Raw genomic sequence first — 20,677 nt, 5'->3', positions numbered from 1 at the left:
GAGCTCTACACTCCCAGATCTTAGGGTCAGCAATCGGAGGGGCGGGGGGGGGGGAGAGAGAAGAGAAACGGGGACGTGCCAGGACAAGCCTTATGCTTTCCTCCACCCCCCGAAATACAAAAGGGTTGGGGGAGTTTGCACCATCCTGTGAGGAAGGATGGAGCGAGTAGTGAGTGCTGGGGGAAGGAAGTGTGGGTGTGCCGGTGTCTGTGTGAGTGGTAGCTGTGCAGTGGGGAGATGGAAAGAGTTGTATATGGAGGAAATGGAGTGCAATGTGTGTGTACGCTGGGTGTGAGCAATAAAATTGCGAACGTTATTTAGGGCGCAGGGGAGAAATGGATTGAATTTGGGGGAAGGCAGAAAGGTGCCTGGAGAAATCATTCGAATTGTGGGCAGGGGCTGGACGGTGTCTGGGTCAAATGGGTTGAATTTGGAGACGGGAAATGAAGTTTGTATAGGGGAAATGAAATTAGATGGGCTGGGGGGATTGATTTAATATACGGGGATAGAGTGTGAATCGGCGAAACGGAGAGAAATTAAGGGAATTGACGGCAGAGTGAAAGCTGGATTGAGGAACTGAGTTGTGTGTGGGGAAAACGGGTTAACAGTGGAGTTTTTAGGGGGCATGGAGTAAACGGTAGGAATAAAATGGGTTGGGGTAATTGAAGGCGGTGTGCAATGAGGGGTAGGAATTAATTGGGTCGGAGTAACTGCAAGGGTTGCAGGGGGAGGGAGGGTTAGGAATTAACTGGGTGGGATTAGCTGCAAGGCCATGGGGAGTGGAGGGGTAGGAAATTGACAGGGGCAATGGAATTAAGTGAGTGGTATGGGTAATGGAGGGGCAATAGAGGGGTAGGAATTAACTGGTGGTAGGGCAAGGGAAAGGCAAGAATTAATTGGGGCATAGGGGCACTGCAGGGGTGAAAAGGTTCAGGCAATGCAGGAGCTGGGGAGGAAAAGCAGGGGTGGAGGGGTTCAGGCAATGCAGAGGCTCGGGGTGCAATGCAGACATGGAGGGGTTCAGGCAATGCAGGGGCTGGGGGGACAATGCAGGCGTAGAGGGGTTCAGGCAATGCAGGAACTGGAGGGCAGGAAGAACAGTGTAGGTGGTGGAGGGATTGGGGGAATGCCGGTGCTGGGGGGTGGGCTGGAGGAGCAATGTAGGGGTTGGGGCAATGCGGAGACTGGAGGAGCAATGCATGGGGTGGAGGGCCTGAGAGGGCCGGGGGGGGGCGATGGAGGAGTAGGAATTAACTGGTGGTAAGGGCAATGCAGGGGCTGGAGAGCCTGGGGCGATGGAGGAGCAGGAATTAACTGGTGGTAAGGGTAATGCGGGGGGGGGCGATGGAGGAGCAGGAATTAACTGGTGGTAAGGGCAATGCATGGGGTGGAAGGCGGGGGGGCGATGGAGGAGCAGGAGTTAACTGGTGGTAAGGGCAATGCATGGCGTGGAAGGCGGGGGGGGGGGCGACGGAGGACCAGGAATTAACTGGTGGTAAGGGCAATGCAGGGGCTGGAGAGCCTGGGGGGACGGAGGAGCAGGAATTAACTGGTGGTAAGGGAATGCATGGGGTGGAAGGCGGGGGGGCGATGGAGGAGCAGGAATTAACTGGTGGTAAGGGCAATGCATGGGGTGGAAGGCGGGGGGGACGGAGGAGCAGGAATTAACTGGTGGTAAGGGCAATGCATGGGGTGGAAGGCGGGGGGGCGATGGAGGAGCAGGAATTAACTGGTGGTAAGGGCAATGCATGGGGTGGAAGGCGGGGGGGACGGAGGAGCAGGAATTAACTGGTGGTAAGGGCAATGCATGGGGTGGAAGGCGGGGGGGCGATGGAGGAGCAGGAGTTAACTGGTGGTAAGGGCAATGCAGGGGCTGGAGAGCCTGGGGGGACGGAGGAGCAGGAATTAACTGGTGGTAAGGGCAATGCATGGGGTGGAAGGCGCGGGGGACGGAGGAGCAGGAGTTAACTGGTGGTAAGGTCAATGCAGGGGCTGGAGAGGTAAGAATTAATTGTGGTGGAGGGGCTGGGGCAATGCACGGGAGCTGGAGGGCCTGGGCGTGGGGCAATGGAGGAGTAGGATTAATGAGGGGCAGGGGTAATGCAGCTGGTTCAGGGGAGGACTTGCGGCCCATAGGAAGCCGCTCGCCACAAGGTTGTGGACGGGCGAAAACCCAGCGATCTGCGGGGAAGCCTGTGAGGGGTCAAAATGAACGGGCTGGGTAGGGGCCGGGGGGGGGGGAGGAGAGGCGGGAGAGAGGGGCGGAGCAGCCCCGCCCCGCAGGCTGCGTCATTGCAGAGCCCCCGCCTCCCTGCTCCCCCGCCCCGGCCGACAACAGACAGCCCCTGCGGGCCCCCCCGCGCTCCTACACGCCCCTCCTCCCCAGCCCGGCCCGTGGCGCTGAGTCGGGAGATTCAAACTGAGCCGAACGTTGGCGGCGCCCGCTGCGGGGGGGAGGGGCGGCGAGCGAGCCAATGGGGGTGGGGCCGCTGCCAGATAGGGAGCCGCCAGCGCGGGCTGCGGGGGGAGGAGCCCAGGTGTCCCTTCCTGCCACATCCGGAGCCGAGCCGCCCCGCCCCGCCCGCGAGGTGCGCCGTAGCCGAGCAGCGGCGGGGGACGCACAAAGGCGCGCTCGCTCCTGAGGTAAACAAACGTCTCTCTCCTCCCCCTGGTTCTGGGGGGTGAGTCAAGACCCTCCCCCCCGCTGGGCGGGCCGGCCGGGGCGCCATGTAACCCTCCCCGCCCCCAGCGCATACACGTATTTCCCCGGGGGGCTGCTCCCGCCGCTGGGAGGGGGTAGCGGGGGTGGGGGTGAGGGCTGCTGCTGCTGCATCACTATCACCGCCCCGTGCTTATCCCTCCCCCGTCTGCGGGGGGCGTTCACATTGTTACACGCCCCACGTGGGGCACGCCGTGCCCATGCTCTGTGGAGCTGCGGGGGTTGCCTGGGAAGCCTGTGGGGCTCGGGGGAGCGTTTCAAGGGGTCGCCTAGAGAGGCGCTCACATCGGTACATCCCACCACGTCAGAGATGCTTCCCCCCCAGTTAGCTCTATGGAGTGTTTGCCTGGGAAATCAGCAGGGCTCGGGGGGGGGGGGGTTCACTGTGTGAACCGGTGAGGTGCGATTTATTGGGCATCGCATGTGGAAATCCCCTTAACGAGGGTATGAGTCAAACGCTTCCTGTGTCTTCTCCATCATTCAGCCCTGGGAGCTGCTAAAATCCAGCTGGCCTGTGTGTCCTGGGTGTATTTTGTTTTTTGTTGGGGTGGCTGCTTGGGTGAGAAGGATGTCTTTTGGAGGGGGGAGAGGAGAGAAGTGGGGCTTTATGGCTCCTCAAAATTTAGTTCAAAACATTGGCTCACAACCCCACTTGGTTTTAAATTAATATGAACAAGGATGGTTTGTTTGTGGGTATTCATCCTGGGGTGAGTGGGATTGTTTCTGGGGCTGTTGCAGGATGTTGCAATTTGAATGAGGAAATCCTAAATAAAAAGGAGGTATCTAAATGTCTGAAACATACCTAACAAGCTTCCTTTGCGTTCCTTTATAAAATAATCTAAACTCTGTTTCCCTCCTGTTTCTTCCCAATTGAGTATTATGTTTGGATAGATCGTATGCAAGCATGTTGTGTTTACATGTGTATGTGCACCCTGCTGGGGCTGTTGGGCTTGGGGCTGTGTAAATAAGTGGACTGAAGGGATTACTTGATGCCAATAGTATTAAGGGAAAAGAGCATATCACTATGAATTGACTGATCTAAGTTCCCTTGCACTCTTTGTAATTGTAAAACCTTTGCTCGTTCTATTGCTTCCATTGAGGCACCTTGTAAGTATAAGAACCTAGTGGTTGCCCATGGGCCCTAGCCATCACTTTCATAGGTGTGAATGAATCATTTTCCATCCATATTCGGAAAGTGGTATTCACATCGGTCCCTCGCCCATTTTTGTTAGGCTGAGTAATATGCTAGAGGTTGAAAAGCAGTTGTTACTTTCATAGATATGAGTGCTACAGGGCTAATGTGGTACTTTATCTCAGGCCACGTCCAGACTAGGGTATTAAAATCAATTTTAGATACGCAACTTCAGCTACGTGAATAACGTAGCTGAAGTCGAATTTCTAAAATCAAGGTACTCACCCGTCCAGACGGCGCGGCATCGATGTCCGCAGCTCTCCGTGTCGATTCCGGAACTCCGTTCGGGTTGATGGAGTTCCGGAATCGATGTAAGCGCGCTCGGGGATCGATACATCGCGTCCAGACTAGACGCGATATATCGATCCCCGAGCAATCGATTTTAACCCGCCGATGCCGCGGGTTAGTCTGGACGTGGGCTTAGTGAGGGAGTTTTCCCAGACAGGAGCTGCCGATGTAAGTGTCTTTCTCTCTTTACTGCAATGCTGTTCTAAAAAAAAGTTTAGGATTTAAATAAAATGTCATCTGTGTTCAGGAAAAAATGTAGTCTCAATATTTTGAGAGGCTTTGGTGACCCCTTTCACATAGCAAGCCTCTGAGTGTGACCCCTCCCCATAAATTAAGAACACATTTTTATTATTTAACACCATTATAACTGCTGGAGTCAAAGTGGGGTTTGGGGTGGAGGTTGACAGCTCGCGACCCCCTATGTAATAACCTCCTGACCCCCTGAGGGGTTCCGACCCTCAGTTTGAGAACCCCTGCTTTAAACTATAAAATATTATCTTGAAAATAACTATAGAGATGGGTACCTTTGGAGAACTTCTAGGTCTGTATCTAGGAGAAGCGTTTCTAAACCTACGTGAGTAGTAGTTCTTATTACTTAAACTGAGCAGCAACTTTTTCAATGGCATGGATACAGAGACCTTAAAATTTCTGTTCTATTATATATAGGTTCTAATATGCCTTCCAGTAGTGTATTAAGAGGGTACATCTTCACTACCGGCCGTATCAGAGGGTAGCAATCGATTTCTTGGGGATCGATATATCGCGTCTCATCTAGACGCGATATATCGATCCCCGAACGCGCTCCTGTCGACTCCGGAACTCCACCAACGCGAGCAGTGGTAGCGGAGTTGACGGGGAGCCGCGGACTTTGATCCCGCGCCGTGAGGACAGTAGGTAACTTGATCTAAGATACTTCGACTTCAGCTCCGTTATTCACAGAGCTGAAGTTGCGTATCTTAGATCGATCCCCTCCCCTAGTGTAGACCAGCCCAGTGTGACTAACATCTGTCATGTATGGTTCATTCTCTCTCATCCCCTCCCCAGGGGGAGAATGGTGTGTGTAGAGCAGTGTTCTGGTAGGGTTTGGAGTCTCATTTATTTTAAACAGAGAAGGAAAGGTCAAAGTATGCCTGACATTTGGAGTGCAAAGTCACAAGGTTTATGATGGTCCTTAGTTCCTGTAGGGGTTTGTTCCACAGTTTCAGCTTGGACCCCAAGAAAGCTCTGTCTCCTCCATGCCAGAAGTTTCACTGTGTCTGAGGAGTGGATATGTCCACCATGGTCTTCATTGCAGTGCTCTAGGCAATCTCTTTTAAATATGTTGGGACCACCAGCCCATTGAATACCTTTGAATATAAATACGGAGACTTGAACTTGACCAGAGATTCTATGGGAAGCTACTCTAGAGCACTCCTAAAGTAAGAACTGAATTAGCCAGCTGTGGGTGTGTATCTTGAACCAAAGGAGACTGAATAGTTTACAATTATGGTCCAAAATGTTTTCTTCTGCCTACTAGCATCATGTTGTCATACTCAGCTCTATCTTCTACCAGCTCTTTCTTCATCTGTGATCTGATCTTGTCCGAGCACTGGACTATCTTGGTGGTAGTGCTAGGGTTGTGTGGGGTGAAAGAAAGAGTAGAGCTGTGTGTAATCCACTTAGTGCCAGTACTGTAGTTTATGGCATTTTACCTGTTCTCTTAGTGGCTGGATATAAATGTTGAATAGGACTGGAGAGAGAATTGATCCGTGTGGGACTTGACAAGTGAAGTGTCTAGTGGCAGAGGCACAGTGACCCATCATGATTCTTGGATTTAAATTATTTTAGTGTATTCTGCTGGACCTCTGCCACCTCTCTAATGTAGGACAGCTTTTTCTTATGGTCAACAGTTTTGAGTGCTGTAGAAAGGTCCAGGAGGATGAAAATGGATGGCTGCCCATCATTCATTAACAGCGGGAGATCAGCCTTCGGTGCCATGTCCTCACCTGAATCCAGATTTGTTCCAGTTCTAGGATATTGACTTCAACTAGCTGAGCTTGTAGTTGGCCTTTGGCTTGATCCTCTGAGCTTGCTCAGAAGTTAGTTTGATTCCGGGCAGTAGCTAGCTAGAACTGATGTATCCGTGTGGGTTTCTTCAGTGTTTGTCATGCTATTGCATGTTTGAAGGAGGAAGGGAAGATTGTTTCCCTAAATGAGGCATTGGCTATTTCAGCCACAAGTGCCACTGATTGCTCTTGACTTTTACCTTTTAGGGGAGGGATCGGCAACCTTTCAGAAATGGTGTGCTGAGTCTTCATTTATTCACTCTAATTTAAGGTTTCACGTGCCAGTAATACATTTTAATGTTTTTAGAAGGTCTCTTTCTATAAGTCTGTAATATAGAACTAAACTATTGTTGTATGTAAAGTAAATAAGGCTTTTAAAATGTTTAAGAAGCATCATTTAAAATTAAATTAAAATGCAGAGCTCCCTGGACTGGCAGCCCGGGCAGTGTGAGTGCCACTGAAAATCAGCTTGCGTGCCGTAGGTTGCTTACCCCTGTTTTAGGGTATTCACAGGTCTTGGGTTGAGATGCCTTTAGTGTGTCCAATATTTCATGAGGAATATGAGAATGCAGACAAGTTGGTTGCTGGCTGGTAGGCGAAGTGGAGCCATGCTGTTTGAAAAGCCTTCCTATGTGCGTGATCTGTTCAGTGAAGTAGGATGACAGATTCTGTTGTGGGCTGTAGGCACTCAGGTTTCGTGAACTGGTTTATCATCCTAGGATAGCTCCTTAGGTGGGATTTGGCAGCTTCAGTGGAGTGATAGGAAGATCATGTTGACTGCTGTAATATTGCCTCAGCATAGGCTTCGAGTAGTGTATATTTCAACCTGTCTGTTTCAGTCTTTGATTTCAGTCTTTGAGTTTCTGACCCTCTCTGTTCACCTGGTGCAGGGTGTCAGAAAACCAAGGAGATCTATGTGGGAAATGGTGAGGGAGGGGCTGTTTTGGGGGCCAGTGTATTGATGGTTGAGGCTAGTATAAGTGATTAAATGATTCACTAGATCCTTAATTCTTTGTCCTACAAGGAGAGTTCTTCCTGTCCTTTAGCATGCTTTGGAGTTTGAGTGGCTAAGAGCCTTCACGGTCTAATCCGAGTCATTGGTCTTGTTGCAGCTCTGACTACTGTTTTTAATGAGGTGATAGGGTGAGTCCAAGACAGCGTCCCCTGTTGACATTTAATCCAAAAACCAGGTCCAGACTGTACTGGCTAGTTGGCTGGAGCAGAGGTAACCCATGAAAGTTATAGGAAGGCAGTTGAGTCAGTGAATTGCTGGGTTTTTGCATCTGCAGTATTGTTGGGGTGAACGTTGAAATCTCCGAGGATGACAAGCCTGGGATATTACCTTGTCAGCTATGGACATGAATCAGTGAACCCTTTAGTCTTTGGTGTTTTGTAAATGAGCACAAAATCTTAGCTATGGTTCTGTTATAGACTCATAGACTCTAGGACTGGAAGGGACCTCGAGAGTCATCGAGTCCAGTCCCCTGCCCTCATGGCAGGACCAAATACTGTCTAGACCATCCCTAATAGACATTTATCTAACCTACTCTTAAATATCTCCAGAGATGGAGATTCCACAACTTCCCTAGGCAATCTATTCCAGTGTTTATGGACACTCCTGACAGTTAGGAACTTTTTCCTAATGTCCAACCTAAATCTCTCTTGCTGCAGTTTAAGCCCATTGCTTCTTGTTCTATCATTGGAGGTTAAGGTGAACAAGTTTTCTCCCTCCTCCTGATGACACCCTTTTAGATACCTGAAAACTGCTATCATGTCCCCTCTCAGTCTTCTCTTTTCCAAACTAAACAAACCCAATTCCTTCAGCCTTCCTTCATAGGTCATGTTCTCAAGACCTTTAATCATTCTTGTTGCTCTTCTCTGGACCCTCTCCAATTTCTCCACATCTTTCTTGAAATGCGGTGCCCAGAACTGGACACAATACTCCAGTTGAGGCCTAACCAGCGCAGAGTAAAGCGGAAGAATGACTTCTCGTGTCTTGTTTACAACACACCTGTTAATGCATCCCAGAATCACGTTTGCTTTTTTTGCAACAGTATCAGTGGATACTGTTGTTCAATGGATACATTTAAATTAACTTTTCTTACCTGAGGCACCTCTTTTGGATGTTTGACGAGAAGATGAATGCGGTGATTCTTGCCTTTTCTGAGTCAGTGATAGGCTGAGCAGCCCAATACTACTCAATAATGAACTAGCACAATGATTCTAGCCTTGAATTGCAAATGATGCTGGGAAAACCTTTTTAAATCCAGATGTAGTTGCTGATTTTTTTTTTAAATTTCATTAGTGAACTTTTTTCCCTAAAAGGTTTTTTTTTAACAAAATGAAAATTATCTTAACCTACCCAGCCGTGACTCAGTTCCACTGAATCCAGCCTTTAAATGTTTGTGTGATTCACCTGCCGGTGCACCCTCTGCTGGCTGGGCATGGTGTAGCATGCTCTCCTCCTTTTAGCACACCCTGCTGACAGCCCTTCCAGCCCTGTGGTGGTCTGCTGCTTCTTGCAAGTTGGCCTTCTCTCTGGATGTCACAGAGTACCACCCCTCCTAGCCTACCAATAGTCCGACAAATAGTAGTTTGTCAGCTTCACATTCGCCCTTCAGTCTGATTCCGGGCTCACTAGTTCCTTACTCCCATGGTACTGGAGTGGGAGTGGTTTTCGCTCAACCTTTCTTGGTAGGGGAACCCAGGGCTTCCCTCTTGACTGCCTATCTAAGGTTCCCTGGACAAGAAGACAGTGAAGGCCTGACTACACCAACCCCATCTGCCTCTCTGGACCACATTCTACTTTGCTGTTTCTTGGACTTTTGCCTTAGCCTGTTTGTGGGCCCCCTGTATGCTCTGTGTATGCCTCTTCCAGAGCTTCTTAGCATTTTCTGCTATCCAGCTGGTTCTGTTGGAGGGCTGTTTTCTCCACTCATCTCACAAGACAGCCCCTACGCAGCAGGAGTCTTCTGCTCCCTGTATATCCTTCCACCAGTATAAAGAATCCTAGGGGTAACTGAATGAGGCTGATTGTAGCCACAGGCTTTCATTAACCTCTTCAGGCCTAGTGTGAGGTTGGTACACCCCATCACAAGACTGTTCGGTTTTGTGTAGCAGGAAACGACAGGTTAAGATAGTGCCTTATATCCCAAGGTACACTACAAATTACAGATATATTTCACTGGTATCTGAAAAGATTCCTGTATAACCACTGCTGGAGGGAAATACTGCAGCTATTTAACATTCTCCAACACCACTACATAACGGCATAGAGCAGAAAATTGAGAAATCTATCCATTTGAAGTTACAGCAGAAGTTAGGGTCTCACGCTTACAAACTGACCAAGTGGCCGGACTTCAGTTTTGTCTTTCTGTTTCCTGGAAAAGTACATTTTAACTCTAATCAGTCAAATGTAAAGGCAATATAGACAGTGTGCATAATGATGTATATTATTATTTATGTGGCCAACCAAGTCTGGGACCCATTGTGCTAAATGCTGTACAGATTTATGGTAAATGACTGTCCCTGCCCCCAAAAAGTTTACAATCTAAATGCGGTTGCATGTGTATTTTCCTTATAAATGGTATGGTCACTACCTTATAACTCTCAAAGTTGTACTCTTTTGGTTCAAATTTGGTATGCTTGCTCTTTAGCAGGAAGGGGTTTCTTTTAAGTTTAATCAAAAACAGTCAAGCCCTTTTCAATATAAAGTAATCTAGAAAATGCTTATTCAAAAATACTTTTGAATTTAACAGCCCTACCGTATCAGTGGAAGTTCATAAATGTGACATTTGGTAGTGATATAATCCCTAGAATGTAGATTTGCCTTTTGTTGGTCTGGGGATGATTTTGCCAGATTATAAAGGCATATAAATGTTACTTCATGTATATTAATTGTTACTCTTAATATTTGACGTAATTCAGTCTCCCAAAGTTTCTTGGCAGTGTGTATATACAAACACACACACACACACACATAAATGCACAAAATATGATTGCTCTAGGCATAACATGCCTAACACACAACCACCAAAGCAAAGAAATAATAAGTTTTTAAGGCATCTAACATGACATAATTTACTCCTCCAGCCAGACTCTCACTTTAACACTAGAATAACCATCATGCAACATGAACAATAAACTGCAGCTGTAACTCTGCTATAGTAGGGATGCCAGCCTTCCAGCATCCCGTATCCCAGACTGCTTATCACCATAAACAGCCAGTTTTCTCCCCTTTTTTGCACTCTTCTGGAAAATCACACTTGCACATATTTGGGGAGGGGATGGAAAGCTGCCCTTCTTACTTAGACAGAGTTCATGTATGTTCTAGTGGTGAGTGCTCTCATGGAGCTCCTGGTCTCTGACAAACCAACATTTACTTCAGTGGGGACCATGGGCACTTTGAAATTGTTTAGTGGGCTCAGGAGCCAGCAGAGGATCTTGGTGAAGCTGTTTAACCCATTCAGTAGCACATCTTCTAATCCAGTTGGATGGTTTCCCCTAGATCCTGGTCTTCAGCAAAACAGCTGCTGTGTTGAAGAACCTGGTCTCATGGACTGAAACGATTCAGATAGTTCAGGAGCGCTACTGAACTCGCTGAACAGTTTCACTGAGCTCCTGGACAACGAAGAGCCAACGGCAGCTGCTTCGTAGAAGATCTAGGTTGTTGTAAACCATAATCTCCCTCAGCTAAGCGTGACACAAACTACGTTGTGATGTAAAGACCTAATTATTTTGTTAATTTATTACATTACCCCAGAGAATCCACCAAATTCTCACAATGTACATTTTTTAATGCTTTACAGTTTGCGATTTGTTTAAATTAGTGGGGTTCAAAAATTTTGAGACTCAGAATGTGAGCTTCTAGGAGGCCAGTTTTTAATTGACGAGAATGCAAACCAATTTAAAAAAAAAACAAACCTTCAGAAAATGCAAGCTTTATCCAGGAATGGTGGAAATTTGGGGGCAGATATTCTGTGATTTTTTTTTTTCAGACAAAGAGCTTGAACTTCTGCTTTAAATGCAAAACTGAGCATAAGTTTAAATAAGGTGATGTGTTGGCACTGCTATAACAGGAAAAAATTCTTAATAGATGATGTTTTGGTATAATGAGGTCTTTGATGGTTCTTCTCACAGGGAGGACCTGACCATGTCCAGTTATCTCCAGTGGGTGATCCCAGCATAAGCCCAATTTACCAAGAGGGGGCAGAGGCAAGGGTGGCTCTGCCCTTGACAGGCCTCCTTAAGTTTCTCCAGATAAGTGATCAAAATGAAAGTCACAAGCACTAATGTATTCAGGGATACTCCCTCCCTGTGACGCCAGCAAGGAGCGGGCACAGTGAGTCTACAGTGCTGCCTACAATTCAGCTCCAACATGGGGAGAGATGGAGTGGGTTGTTGAAGTTGCTCTGGCTTGGTCTCTGAGTCAGGGTCAGTGTCCGTTTTACCCTGGTAGTCTGTTGTACTGTCCTCAGAGTCTGGGTGAAGGTCTCATGGGTAGGAGTTCCCTCCACAGCTTCAGGAGTCTCTCCTGCGGTCTGCTGCTTAAGACAGTTTTGCTCACTTTCCCGTGACTACTGCTTCCTCCCATTTAAAGGCCTCCTCCCTACCATACAAGATTGACAGTGCCGGGAGACAGGGCGAGCTCTACCATCAGGCCCTCTTTGGCACTGTTTGTGTCCAGTGGGATCTATATACCCCATCACACTTGGGATTCTGTTGGATGCACATGTGTTAATAAAGTAGACTGAAATTTCAGGTTTAATGGGTATTATAGTGGTGCCCAGAAATTAGCATAGTCCAGTCAAGATTGAAGGCTCCATTGTGTTAGGTACTATACAAACATATGCTAAAAGATAGTTATTGTCCCCAAAGAGCTTACAGTCAATCAAAACCATGCTGCTCAGTTCTAGAAGCAGATGTGATTCTTTGGGATTTCATATAGCAAGAATTCTCAAATGCATCTTTTGACTTGAGTATATACACACACACAGACAATGTTCTTCTAGTGATTTAAAATCTGTCATTTTCCTAAATCCTGCAGGATGGAATTGAGAAAGTTCACTGTCTACAATATTTGCCTATCTAACTGCAGAAGATATACTCTCCAAAGGTGATTCTAAAATTAAATTATCATGCAGAAATTTATGCTGTCTTCTATTCTCCATTATGTAATCTCTGCCCCCATCAAAAATTTAAAATGATTTTTAGGGTATGAAAGAGTATATTTTTTCCATTTGGTGGATATTATGATGAATACAAGTTAGAATTCTTACTGGCTTGCTGATGGTATGGATTGAACATTTAAAACTTGTTAGTCTTTTATACTTGATGCATGGCTGGCTTGGCATTCAAAGAAGGTATTCATATTCTATGTTCAATATCTTTAAAAGACTGAAAGAGCGCAGTTAAAATACTTTGCAGATCTCTCCAACTAAGCATGTATTTGGAACAAAGAAAATTCAGTTTGTAAGACTGAAGACAAAATGTGTAAAGTACATCATTCTGGTAAAATGTTCATTTTTTTTTTTGTAATAAGAAAGGACTCGAGCAACTGATTACGAAAAACTATTTCCATGTGTTATATATTTTCTTCTGCAATAATGGGCGGTGCCGTGCTTTGAAAAACAATTGGTAAGAGACAGACCAAAGTACTCTTATAGCCAGCAAAACATGTTTTATGAATTTTTTCTTATCAACATAATCAAACATCAAATAACAAACTAAACATTTGAGGGAGGGGAGCAGGGAAGAATCAGCGAGTATATCAATTTTTTATTTTGTTTTTGAAAATTGTAACTTCATTTCTATTATCTTCAATGCATTTATGTTGCTGGGATCCAGATAACATGATGAAGGGATACCTTTTGAAATAAAAGGCATGCTGTATAGATCCCAAATAAAAGCTTCCTGGTGAGGTTTTGCAGTATGTGGGGATTTTGTTGTGTATTTAAATAGTGTTCTATGATGTTGTGTACCTGGGCACGGCAATATAGTGCTAGTATGAGAGAACCATGAATGAAAACTAACTAGAAATAATATTTGAAACTAAACAGTGTGGCTTTCTTGTCCAAGCAGAATGAAGTGCAAATTATAAACAGCATAAAGTAAATTCATTTTTTAGAAGTCTAAAGTTTTGGTGTTGCACTGTTAAGATCTAAGAATCTTCCTGTATCCTTAAAACAGATGGCATAGTGGGAACGTGGATTCCATTTTTACATCCGTTATCTTCTGAGCCAACATACTTGGAAAAACTGAAATATTTGATTCTGTTCTTCTCTCTTTCCACTTAATATTGACATTTTTGTTGTGCTTTTCTTAAAGCTATGGTACTACTATAAATATTGGTCTGCTACTAATTAAAGTAATTTAATCACTAGACAAAGTTAAATTCATTGAGTCAGGTAATATCTGATCTAGTTCATAAGAGAAAATATAGCCTGCAGCTTTGCATATATGTGTTATGACACCATTCATTTTCCAAACTGACAATACTGGTTGCTGTAAGTCTGTAGTACTACTTACGCAATAATCCACCTTTGTAATATAAATCTAATGTTGTTGCCATTCCCAGAGGTTAAATTGAATTCACTGACTCCCATTTCTACCTGTGCCAACAAAGGTTTTGTCTAAGTGTACACGCAAACAATAAGGCTCTTTTATACAAGGTGACCTTTGGTATATTTTGGCTTCAGATTTCACTGGGACATGTTGTAAAGACTTTAGTTACAGCCCCCACTTAACTGTACCATGCCAGTGGTTAGCTGTCAAAACTCGTTTGAAGAAGAAAGTAAAATAAGTTTTATTTGCCTATTAAGGTTATGTAGAGGTCATTTGTTAGGAGTATATTCTCCCTATAATATACATGCAGCTCCCATTGATGCTAATGGTTATAACATGAAATATACCTGACCAGGTTCATAATTACAGAGAATAAATGAGTTCAAAGTACAGAGCTATCAGGTGCAATATTTGTATATCTGTCTTCTTTTTAGACTGATCTGCTTATTGATTAATGTGGGGCAATGTGTATGATGCCTATATTTTAAATGAAAAACTGTCAAGGGTGACGTAGTACAAAATGCAACACTTCCATTCCCGTCTCAAACTCCCTTTCCTTTCCCCCATTATCCCCCAATAAAAGAAACTAAATAAAATGAATCCTATTAATTTTTGTTCCAGAAACTTATTTGCTCTCAGGAACAGAATGGGCAAAGAGAAACTTGAAAATAAGATTCACAATGTCAGTAACCCAGAACTTTTTTTTTTTTTTTTTTTTTTTTTAAGTTGCCCATTTTAATGCTGGAATTTCAGCAGTGCTAAAGCACTTCACTGAAAGAGCTGTTAAAGGTTTTCAGGGCTTGGAGAGTCCATTCCCTTGGAGCACTGGGAATTTAGGGGGAAAGTTTTTGAGAGAAGTTTTGGTGGGCAAAAGGAGATTCAGGGACTGAAGAACCTATATGTATTAGCATCAGAGTGGGCAGACGATAAGGAGTGGTAAAGCTGCCATATCTATAGTCGTAAGTGAGAGCATGTGTACTGGCTTTATTACAGTTCTTAGCAGTTGTATCTTTTAATGGTTGTCTTTTTGTTTTGAAATTTTCTGTATTTCTAAAGGACTTGAACCAGGAATAGGATCTGAAATATATTTTATGTTTATTCTGGAAAATGTTTGGTTTACTTTGCTCCTCATTTCCCACCCCCCCCCCCCAATTGGAAAGAGAGTGAAGTCTTTCAGTAGAAAATGAACTACAGTAAACTTTCTCCAGGGTAAGAACACCATCCTCAGTGGAGAAGTCCATCAGAAGTTTTGTAACTGTACCATTCATTCAAGTCTGTCTATACAGGATCTTCCTTCATCCTGATTAGTATGAGGGCAGGTAAAAACACCAGAAAGTGGCAGTAAAAAAAATCAGTCCCTTCTTACTATGAAATACTGTAGAATTGAAGTGTGTTCATTACTTTCATAAAACTGTATAGCTTGTTAGTGATCCTGTATTTCTTGAAAATTCTGCCTGAGTAGATGGCAGAATCAGACCCTCATCTGGACTGTTACTTTGCGTGCTTGATATCTTCATTTACATGTTTGTCTTGAAATTTTGTGTCTGGTTACAGCCTGCTGACATTTGCTGCAATGACACTTCAGAATATATTTGTGTTTGGGAGATGATGCTCAGAGATATTGAGCTATCGCATGTAGATGAGCAGATTAATAGCTTGCCTTAGAACTCCATCAGACAGTTCAAACTGCACAGGAGTTAAATTGACATTAAATTGTAAATATACATTTTCAGATTCCTTTCCTAACAGATTGCTTAATTCTAGTGAAGAGCCTGGATACCGGAAGTTGTGGTTTGCAGTAGGGATGGTCGTTGTCAACGCTTTTTACAGTTCTGGATGATGCAATGGTGAGAAGTTAGGATTTAAAGTTTTTGACTATTATCACTGGTATTGAAATTTGCCTTTTTCATAAGTAGGTGCAATTCCACTCAAGTAGTAAGTTAATAGAGCACAATGAGTCAAACCTTTCTCTAAAGAAACTTAAGCTCCTGCAAAGATTTATGCATGTACTTATCTTTTAAGGAACCGAGTAGTCCCATTGAACCCACATCTTGGCAGGATCAGGGTTATTATCTTTATTGCTCATTTTAAAGTATGTATAATAAGAAAATATAAACAGTTTTGAAGACTGGAAATCCAGTGTAAAAAGAGATGGGAAGAATGATCTGCCTCCTTTCCATCTTCCCTCCAGCTTGGAAAATGAAAATTATGAATCTGGTTTTACATCATTTGTAATTTGATTTAACTATCAGGTTCTTCGTGCACTTTTTTGGTTGCAAATACTGCAGCAGAATGTTTTAAGAATTGTTTGCATTGGATTTTTTTTAAATTGTGGAATCATTTCTATCATTCTTGCATTTAATAGTAACTTGTTCTTGCCTAACTTAAAGGTAGGGCCAATTTTAAGTTGACCGTATCCCTCAAGGTTTTTAAAAGTTGTCAAATTTGTCTTTGTTTAAAAAAAATAATCATGATGTCCATATCCTTTTAAAGTATGATTGTGCCCTTTAAATAGTATTTTCTTTTATTTGTAGAGGTATTCTGCACCTCCTGATATTCATAAGGATCTTTTCACAAAGGGAGAAACAGACTTCACAGGTGACATTGCCTGTGTCAAGTGTGCAAAGTAAAACTTGAAAAATAAGAGAAATTTTTCCTTCTAACTCCTTTCGATTATACTAATATTTTATGATACTTGTAACTAATAGGTACAAAATGTTTAGACAGATATGTGATTTTTTTTTTCAAGTTGATTGTGTCTCTCTTAAGTTAATATTAAAGTTCTGGGTTTTATACTACTGTTAGTAATTGGATTGCCTTATTAACAAATGTGGGTTTACTCATAAAATATATTACTTGCTGACTCAAACCTCAGAAAATGAAAGATCTTAAGGGGAAAAAATATTTGCTGGCCTCTATTTTCTTGTCCAGGCTTTCACCATTTGTCCTGATTGTTGTGGAATGGAATTAAATATATAATTTAGATAGTTTTATTACCTTCGGGTGTTTCTTTAGAGAGCCTTTACTGTTTAAGTGCAGAGTCTGTTCAGTATTTAGTTGCTTTGTCATAACATTTGTCAGTTAAACAGTACCACATGAACAGTGAACGGTAGGTTGATTTTTAGGATGGGTTCAAATCCTAAACATTTATGTAGAGCAACCAAATACAGTAATGATGATGAGCACATTACTTCCCTTTTTATAGAAAAGGTGCAGTTACCAAATTTCTGCGTTCTGCAAGGGAATCTCAAAACATTTTTTAATAAAGAGGTGAAGTCACTTGCCCACACAGAATCTGTGGCAGAGCAAGGAATAGCACCTAAGTTTCCTAACTGCCATCGGGCCATTTTAAATTTTAATTTGAGTAGTTGCTGTGGGAAAACGGGGGGAAAAAAAAGAGTGTCTGCTAAATGCCAGCAGTCAAAGGTGGGAGCAGTCAAAGTTGCGGGCTGGTCATGTCACTATTCCATGTAGTTCAGTTGTTTCTTGTCTCCAGAAGTTGGATGTAACTCTTCACAGAGTATGTATAAGACTATTATTCATTATTTAAACATCAAGGATCTGCTATAATTTAGAGCTATAAAATGTTAACTATTATCCAAGGCAAACAATATAATTACACAAATTGACATTAGTTCAGGACACCAGGGTTAACATGTTGGCTCTGGCAAAACATTCTGCGACTAAGGTAGCAGCTGCTCTTTTGAAATGGGCATAACTCATTCTTCAATCATACTGGACAAAACCCATTTCAGAGCAGTAACTTAACCATTCCCAGAAATGCAAGTTTTGGGGCTGAAATTTAAATGTTGTGTTGAACCACTGATCTCACGGAAATCACAAGCCAACTACCTAGAAGTAGTTATTTGAAGTGGTGAATGAGTTTTGTCCTCAGTACGCATGGAGAATTAGTTTCGTCTTCTGATCTAGTTCATTCAAATATCTGAGGCAGTGATTGGGAGTTGCATATAGGAAAGCTAGACTTCCTGTTCTAGACAATGAACAAAAGGCAGGTGGAAGATCTAGTTATTCATGTTCTAGAAAACCTAATAAACTTCCACTGGAGTGCAAAGGACTGTGAAGCTCTCCTAGTGCCATCAAACTGAAATTTGGCAAATATTAGCAGTACTGTTATAGTCTATCTTCTCTAGCCAGTCTTTTATATGCTGGTTTAATAAAATATAAGAAGTACAAGTTTCATGATAGTTGCATATGCAGTGCATGAGACAGATCTCACATTGAAATAACTTTTTCAGTTTGAATCTATATAAGCATAGTCCTTGAGACAGAAAGTTTTAGCTTCAAATAAGTTATAAACAAGTCTAACTTTTAAAGTTAAAAGAATTTTTTTGAAAACCAATGGCTTTAAGTCCACTCTGCATGCAGCAGAGAGTAATAGGCAACAATGCTAGTGGGAGCAAAATAAACATAACTTTCAGAAAGTAGGCAGCTAGGACACCTGATAGGCAGAGTACATCATGTGTACTCAATATTTATAGTCTTTTGAACACACCAGAACTTAAGTGCCTAGCAAAGCAAGCAGATATACACCGTTTGCCTCTACCTCAAAGAGTGTACCAACTAAATTAAAGATGATAAACAAATTAGGGTCATAAAAAACCAATTGGGCAAGTAGCACAGTGACTATCACATAGTTGCTCAATAAGCCATGTAGCTATATTGTTGGCTGTGGCTGTGTGTGCTTGCGCATGTGCACATGTGACTGTCTCTCTCTTCCTCCCCTCTTGCCCCATGAGATGGCCGGTTTGAGTGTACATACATGCAGGAATAAGGGGCACAACATGAAGAACACTTCTTGGTACAAATATATGAGGAAAAAATTTTAATATACAGAAATCTGTCAACTCTTTGAGGTCAACTTACTGTTATAGCAAAATAGCTTTAACGTATTGAGACATTTGATCTAAGTACAATGGTACTGCCCAACCTGTGGCTGGTGAGTTTTCTGTAGAAATGTGGATTGTGAGTGGGGTGAGGGAGGAGACTGAGAAAGCTGCATCATGAGTATATGTGTACTCCTCACTACTGGAAATGTAATCTCATAGATAAGGGTAAGGTAGCAAGTGATTCTGTATTCTGTCCTTCTGTTGTGGCCAACAGTGATAGCAGTTCATGTGCACAGGGCCACAGACTACATACTGGGCCAAATATCTTTTTTTCCACAGAACCCAGCTTGCTTAAAAGTGTTTCCCAGCTCTGTGGAGGCACCAGTGGATGCCCCTCTTGAGCAGCATGTAGCTTCCTGGTACGTGAGGAAGTGAAGATTAAATTTAAATATATGGAGATACACCTATCTCATGGAGCTGGAAGGGACCTTGAAAGGTCATTGAGTCCAGTCTCCTGCCTTCACTATAATGGACAAAGACTTACAGAGCTACCAAGATGCAGCAGAGTTTCACTACAGCAATAGTTAGCCCGTGCTTCTCACAAATGAATGTGTGCAACAGAGAAGAAAGAGGACATGGTACTATGTATTGCTCAATAAAGAATAAAAACAAATCTACAAAAGGAAAAATAAATTACGTACACTGGTAAAGACAGATAGTAAAGTAAGAAAGCAAAGAATGGGCTACTTCAGGAAGAAAATTTACCAAGGCAATCAATTATTTAGTTAGACTGTACAGTCTTCAGTGTAGTTACTTAAGGAATATGTCTAAAATAAATACTGGTTCAGTCAAACAAAAGATGCTTTAGTTAAATGAACTATCGCTGTGTCAAAAATAACTGCTCTGTCCGTGTCAGCGCATTTTACAGCTTGGGACAATTTGCTACTGACTTCTAAAGGCAAGAGCTGAAAATTGTTTTATGTTCTGTCATTTGTATTACCTACAGTAATCATGCACTTGTTTTCTGTTGGTAAGCATTTGGCACTAGTTGAATCAAAAAGGCAGATTTTGAAAATTCAGACACTGTTGACCCACAGTAGGTGAAATATGCCAAGAACTTGACTAGATTGATACAGATGTGGCCTAAAAGAAAACAAGGAAATGCCAAGTTATAAACTTAATACACTTTTTTTTACATGTTGCCTTTTTTACGTTAAATAAAAAAGTTGATTTAATAGTCATTTTCTTTATGGTTAGGTGTAAGAATTGCTTGCCTTATTGAGCGCATAATACTGAGAAGAAGAGAGCATAATAAAATACAAGTTAAAAAGCAAATTTATTGCATGTTAACTAGCTAATTAACTTTAACACAGTGAGCCACAGCTCACTTATTTTTATAAAGTGAGATAAGCTGAAATACCTTTCCAAAACCCAACTGCTTAAAAGGTCAACAATTCTTAGTGGTGGAGTGTTGCTTTGTACAAAGGTACTGTAGATCTATAACCATCAAATACCTTTAAACTACAATTGACAATATTTTATTCAACTTGCATGCTAGAGGATTTCAATTTTTGAATGTGTTTGACTGGTGTTTCATAAGCAAGGGAAAGACATAGAGGAGTATTTATCATTTTACACAAAAGACTACTTTCCTTTTTGAGATCTGTTTTCTTTGATTAAAATACTGGTATTTGTATATAACTGGATGGTAACAAGCTATAACCTTTTTAGATGGAAGTCACTGCCATTGTTTTCAACTAAAATTGCATTTTTAAAGAAGTCTGGACACTGCTAAGACAGCAGTTTTTTGCTTTGGTTACTAGACTGAATGTAGCCCTGGGGGTGTTGATTGAGCCAAGTTTTAGGGTGGAAGTTCCATTTGCAATGGAAGGTCACCCAATCAAACAGTACAGTACTCCCCAATAAATATGAGAAACACACATACTTCGTATCAAATCAGTAAAATATATTGATAGAAAGTTGTGTGAAACAGGAGGCCAGCATTAGCAGCAGAAAGCCTGCC

General features: G+C 42.9%; 2 protein-coding genes across 18 annotated transcripts in view; one reads left to right on the top strand and one right to left on the bottom strand.

The window, feature by feature from the left end:
- Positions 1-20,677, top strand: part of ADD3 (adducin 3) — a 186,138-nt gene that overhangs the window by 541 nt on the left and 164,920 nt on the right. For 7 of the 16 annotated variants that reach the window (XM_050958030.1, XM_050958023.1, XM_050958041.1 and 4 more), the window contains exon 1: positions 2,530-2,643. The exons of 3 other annotated variants lie outside the window; for them this stretch is intronic. The gene's annotated coding sequence lies outside the window, so the exon portion shown is untranslated. Of the gene's footprint in view, positions 1-2,529; positions 2,644-15,571; positions 15,655-20,677 lie in introns of those variants that run through there. 6 more of the 16 variants (XM_050958039.1, XM_050958031.1, XM_050958036.1 and 3 more) reach the window with 2 other exon arrangements.
- The window catches only part of LOC127053442 (zinc finger and SCAN domain-containing protein 29-like), an 881,068-nt gene that overhangs the window by 751,277 nt on the left and 109,114 nt on the right, over positions 1-20,677 (bottom strand). The gene's annotated exons all lie outside the window — the stretch shown is intronic.

The sequence above is a fragment of the Gopherus flavomarginatus genome, chromosome 6 (genome assembly GCF_025201925.1).
Source record: "Gopherus flavomarginatus isolate rGopFla2 chromosome 6, rGopFla2.mat.asm, whole genome shotgun sequence".
NCBI classification, from domain to species: Eukaryota; Metazoa; Chordata; order Testudines; family Testudinidae; genus Gopherus; species Gopherus flavomarginatus.
The sequence above is the reverse complement of the archived record's forward strand: the minus strand, read 5'-3'. Positions and strand labels throughout refer to the sequence as shown.